Source organism: Capra hircus, chromosome 4, assembly GCF_001704415.2.
Source record: "Capra hircus breed San Clemente chromosome 4, ASM170441v1, whole genome shotgun sequence".
Classification (NCBI taxonomy): domain Eukaryota; kingdom Metazoa; phylum Chordata; class Mammalia; order Artiodactyla; family Bovidae; genus Capra; species Capra hircus.
In genome coordinates this window covers 120,401,199-120,407,271 of record NC_030811.1, presented here as the reverse complement: position 1 = coordinate 120,407,271, position 6,073 = coordinate 120,401,199, and the positions used below count along the sequence as shown (strand labels likewise).

General features: G+C 35.0%; 1 pseudogene; it reads left to right on the top strand.

Annotated features, from left to right (window-relative positions):
• On the top strand, window positions 4,498-5,303 carry LOC102175940 (annotated as a pseudogene).

Sequence of the window (6,073 nt, the reverse complement as noted above, 5' to 3'; positions counted from 1 at the left end):
GGACACTTAGGTAGTGGTTATTGTGAATAATGCTGCAGTAAGAATGGGACTCATATATCTCTTTGATGTAGCAATTGCATTTACATTTTCTTTATATTCCACAATTCAGTCCAGCATACCATGCTTCATTTAGTATTCTTCTCTCTCTACATCATTATTGCTCCTATGTTCAATCTCTTAATCTATATGCTGAGGGATGTAAAGGTGAAAAATGCTGTAAGAAGAGCTTAGTGTTAAACATTCTAACCACATCTTAACAACTGCTGCTGCTGCTGCTGCTGCTAAGTCGCTCGAATCGTGTCCGACTCTGCGACCCCATAGATGGCAGCCCACCAGGCTCCCCCGTCCCTCGGATTCTCCAGGCAAGAATACTGGAGTGGGTTTCCATTTCCTTCTCCAATGCGTGAAAGTGAAGTCGCTCAGTTGTGTCCGACTCTGAGCGATCCCATGGATTGCAGCCCACCAGATTCCTCCATCCATGGGATTTTCCAGGCAAGAGTACGGGAGTGGGTTGCCATTGCCTTCTCCGCATCTTAACAACAACAACAACAACAACAACAAAGGTAGGGGGAGGGACAGCTAGATGAGCTATATGTGAAATAAGAGAACAAGAAATTATTTCACAGATTAATTATTCCACCAGTACTGTTTTATCAAGTGACATAAATAGGACTTCTGGATTAAAAATAGCTACTAATCAAATACCAATTCTACTTACAAAAAATTGAATTGGAAATGTAGTTAATTTTGTTGAATTTTGAGATGATGTGACCAGGGCTACATGCCTAAAAACCATCTGGATTGTAGTCATTAAGTCACTACTATATTAAAATAAATACTATAATGAAAAAAAAAAAGAGGCAAGTTAGGTTTAGTGCTTTCTATATTCATCATCAAAGACTATTGTAACTTCTATCTCTTGAGGATCACTTCTTAACATATTTTTCTACACCCTAGTTTCTTCTTCTGTGCAATGGAGCTGAGTTATCTATCTGTTAGGGTTGATATAAAGATTAATAAGCTAAACCTCATCAGTTGGCTCATACCTTACAGATAGTAAATATTTGCTATTATTAATGAGGCTCACAGAGCAGAGCAGAAGCAAGCATTAGTTTTTTATATAGACATAAAAAGAGGAAAAGCTGTTGAAAAATTGTGAGAGCAAAATTACACAATGCTCAACTCCACTGTTAACAAATTAGTCTAATAAGTTTTTTGTAAACCTAGAAAAATATGAAAGAAAGTTCTATATACCTGTAATTTTCCAGAAAAATTTATCTTCACTGGACGTACATTAAAGAACATTCATTTTTGCCCCCTTGAAGACAAACATGAAAACACTACATGAGGATGGATGAAAATTATTTCTTAACAGAAGGACTGACTACAGGTTTCCTCATATATTAGCAAGGAGAAAAGAAACTCAAATTGCATACATAGCAGATCTCAGTCATTAAGGGATTCTAACATGTTTCAGGTTTACCTCTTTTGCAGGGCACTTATAGTCCACTTCTAGAGTTGCTCTGATAACTTAGATCTAAAAGGACACTGGTGAGTGGATTATTTGGGAACATACACATAATTATTGTTGCTGTTTAGTCGCTAAGCCACGTCTGAATCTTTGCGACCCCCTGGACTGTAGCCTGTTAAGCTCCTCTTTCCATGGGATTTCCAGGTAAGAATACTGGAGTGGGTTGCCATTTCCTTCTCCAGGGGATCTTCCTGACCCAGAGATTAAACCCACATCTCCTGCATTGGCAGGTGGATTCTTTACCACTGAGCCACCTGGGAAACCCAATATACACAATTAACTTGAACTAAGTAAGCAACCTTTAGGGAAGAAATATATGTACCTTTAGGATATAAAGTTTACTTAAAATTTTACAGAGTTTTGTGTCTAAACCCCTCAGGAATGATGTGGTAGTATAAACACAGAGTCTATAAATCTCTATTTGACTAGTTTTGGATAACAGAATACTCTTCTTACCCTCAAGATTTTTTCTGTGAGATAAATCCCCATCATTTATTTGATTTGATGGTGCTGTAGGGAACAGAAGTTACTATGTAAACGTTGTACTATTTATTTACAGATCGGGGAAAATTAGAAAGTGAAACTCAGCAGTAGCATTCAAGTTAGAAACTTGAAAGGAAATCACTTGAGCAGTTAAAGGATGACTATCATTTCAATGAAGACAGGACAGAAACTATACAAGAAGAATAGAGTCAAGATAAGTGCAGAGGAAAATATGCGAGTAAATTATGTCTTTTTTTTCCTTGCCAGGAGCTTCCGTAAATATGTGATATTTCTTGCAATATATTTTAAACTACTGGGTTAAGAAAATATTAATTAGCTGCTGGTTTTAAAATAGGCATTATTGTGAAATCTATAGACTAAGAAATTTTTTCATTAAGGGACCAGGAAATTCAAGGAGGATCTGAGAGTAAACTGAGGGTGGAATAACAGATTCTGGAAAAATAAGATCAAAGTCATAAAATAATACTGCAGGATGACTGCATATATAAAAAAAGGACACATTGTTATAACTCAAGGGAGAAGGTCAGTAAAACATTAAGCAATATTCAGCTAATTTTTATTCTGAAATAGATGTAACAGTGGAAAGCACTATTAGAACAATGAAGCTAATTTCTTCATTTCACAGAGCCAGGAGTTTTCAAGTTCATAGATATAAGAAGTGGCAGTGTTAGGACATGCTCCTTAAAACATATCTCCTGCCTATTATTTTACATGGCTAAGAGTTGAGATGCACGGTTAGTGCTCACACTTGAAAGAATATGAAATTGCTTCCTACAGAAGTAGTGTCTTATTTATGACAATTTGGAGCTGACTTGGTTTGTGGTTTCTCGTAGACTTTAGCCTAACTATGTTCTGTGTTTCCATTTACACATTTTTTAAAATTTAAGTTTTTGCGACTAGAATGGAACAGTGGTATCAGGAGGTATCATAGTTTTATCTAGAAGGTTTCATAAATCTATGCAAACTTCAGAGTTGTGTGAAGTGGGGATAATGTTAAATCTATCTTGTTGCTTTGTTTTTTTGTCCTTTTTGAAATGTTGTAAAATGGCAATGGAGTCAGAAAAGTTAAGCTATAAACCCTAGTTTGCTACATACTATATATGTTATTATATACAAATTATGTAACCCTTGAACATTATTTTTGTGTACATTTATTTTAACACAATCATCTTGTCATGTGTACACTATTTTATGCATTTTTTAAAAAAAAAATTTTTCTCACCCATGATCAAAATTGTCCCAGAGTCAATCTGAATTCTAAAGAATATTTTTCTTAGGTTTTAAAAAAGAAAAAGATTAAATATATTAACTACCTTGCAAAATTTATGTCTGAATTTAGTGGCTTAGTTAAGACATATAACGAGGGATACCCCCAAAATATAATGAATGATTAGATTGTGATCATTATTTTTAAAGACATTGAAATATGTGAAGTTAATCATAGTAGTTCTATGTCAATGAGGAAGATGAATCAAGGAAGAATACCAGGTAAGAAATAAGCATAGCTATATCCTTCTGGATAAAAAGAGAGCTAACCTTCAAGGAAAATTTTTAGTAGACTCCTAGTTAATGCATATTGATGAATTGGCTTTTCTGAGATTATTCCTAATTTTCCTTTAGATAGAGATTTAAAATTATGTAAATGCTTTAATATGTTTTAGTCATGTATATAGTGAATTCTTCAAGCTAGTAATATATTCAACATTATTATTTTATTCAAATTGAAATGAACAGCCTTTCTACTTACTGGCTAATATACCATGGTCTGATTTGGGGACTGATCAGAAGCTACTTCTCAATAAATTTGTCTTGAAACAAATTCCTAAAATTAGTTTAATTTTAATATAGCAGAAGCTTTTAAAATTCTGCTATGAAAACAAATTTTATTTATTTTAAAATTATATCTCTATTAGAATGCAATTATTCACCATGTAGGTAACAATATTAACTTAATCAATCATAGGGAGAATTGAACCAGACATCTAAACAGAAGTTGATCAGGAAACCAAGTATGAGATTGACTATGAAAATACATAGTATGAAAATGCAGACACCATGAAGACATCTGAAAAGAATTTATCCTAGTTTATTTTTCTCATTTACTATTATAAAAGTTTTTGATGGAGCACATTGTTAACCAACCACTGCCATCTTTTCAGAAACATTCAAAACTCTATTGTGGATTGATAAAAGATGTTCATGTTGACTAACACAGATGCTGATCACAATTTGCTGGAAAAACTAACAGAAATCAGTCAGTATATATTAACGCAGATTCTTAGAAGAGAGTATCTTGAGTACCTGATTTTTATTCAGAGACACTTAAATGAGTCCTACTAAACCTATTAATAATTAGTGCCTTTCAAATCATAGGATCATTACTCTTCTCAATAACCATTTCTAAATATTGGTTCATGAATTATATCATTTCAGGTGATTTATGTGTTCCATCTACACTAACCATGGAAAAATGAAATAATGTCACTGTATTTATTCTCTTGGGACTTTCCAGAAACAAGAACACTGAAATCCTTCATCTTATTTTTATTTTGCTCCCTTGCTATTTGGATACGAAATGCACTCATCATGATTTCTAGCACCAGCAGTCAGCTCATTGAGCAGCCCATGCATTTCTTCCTTAATTACCTCTCACTCTGTGACCTTAGCTACACATCTATTGTGATACCCAAGCTAATAACTGACTTACTGGCAGAAAGGAAGACCATTTCCTGTAGGCACTACATGGCACAGCTCTTTACCATGCATTTCTTTGGAGGCATTGAGATCTTTATCCTCACAGGGATGGCCTATGACCATTCCATGGCCATCTGCAAGCCACTGCACTACACCGTCGTCATGAGCAGGCAGAGGTGTAATGCCATCATTGCCTGCTGTACTGGGGGCATTTATACACTCTGCCAGTCAGTTTCTTCTCACCATCTTCTTACCCTTCTGTGGCCCCAATGAGATAGATCACTACTTCTGTGACGTGTATCTTTTGCTGAGACTGGCCTGCTCGAATACACGCATGATAGGTTTCTTAGTTACTGCTAATTCAGGCCTAGTTGTTTTGGTTACCTTTGCTGTCTTGATGCTGCCTTACCTTTTTATATTGTTTGTCATCAGAGCATATTCTGTGGAAAGCTGCAGCAAAGCTCTCTCCATTCGCAGTTCTCATATCACAGTTGTAGTCCTGTTTTTCGCACCTGAGTCATTCTTTTACATCAGACCAGCCACAGCTTTCCCAGAAGATAAAACACAGAGATGAAGAATGCCTTCAGGAAAGTTTGGTGTCGTCATGTACTTCTGGAAAGAAAGTAACTTTTCTGAAGCTTTTCTGCATTTCATGAGGAGGTTCCGTGAGACCACGACTGGGAATAACATCCATTTTCATCACCTCTGCTTGAAGAGATAAGGGGGGGGGGAGCATATCCTGTCTGTTGTTCTATGTTTCTACACTGGCACCTTACATAATTTTCAGCATTATTCTTATTCTTACCCTCCTTCATCTGTCTTAACAATTAAGGACTATGTTTATGCAAAATAGCCAAACCATGTGATAAAAACAAAAAGTTACATATTTAGCATCCTATTGAAAAAAGGTAAAATAAATCATGCACATTTTATGCCTTAAAATGCTGAGAAACTGAATAAGATATTACCTTCCATTTTCAAACGTTTATTCGACTATATATGCAGGCCACTCATGTATAGTTCATGAACGGTCAAAAACTAAGCAACACCATGTAATCAGCAGCCAGATTGAGTCAGAAATTATCAATATACCAGAACTCCACTTTGTATCCCTGTATAATCACAATTTCCCCACAAAATCACTATCTTTATCTTTAAAATCAATTTATATCTATTTTTGTATTCTCTAGAAAGATAGCAATAAAGATCATACTCCTGTGTCCATTTTTCTATCATTGTGTTTGTAATACACATTCATTATGTATTGACTTCTCTGATTGCTTTCATTGATCTACAGCATCTCATTGCATGAATATGTGACCATTAATTTATCCATTCTTTTGG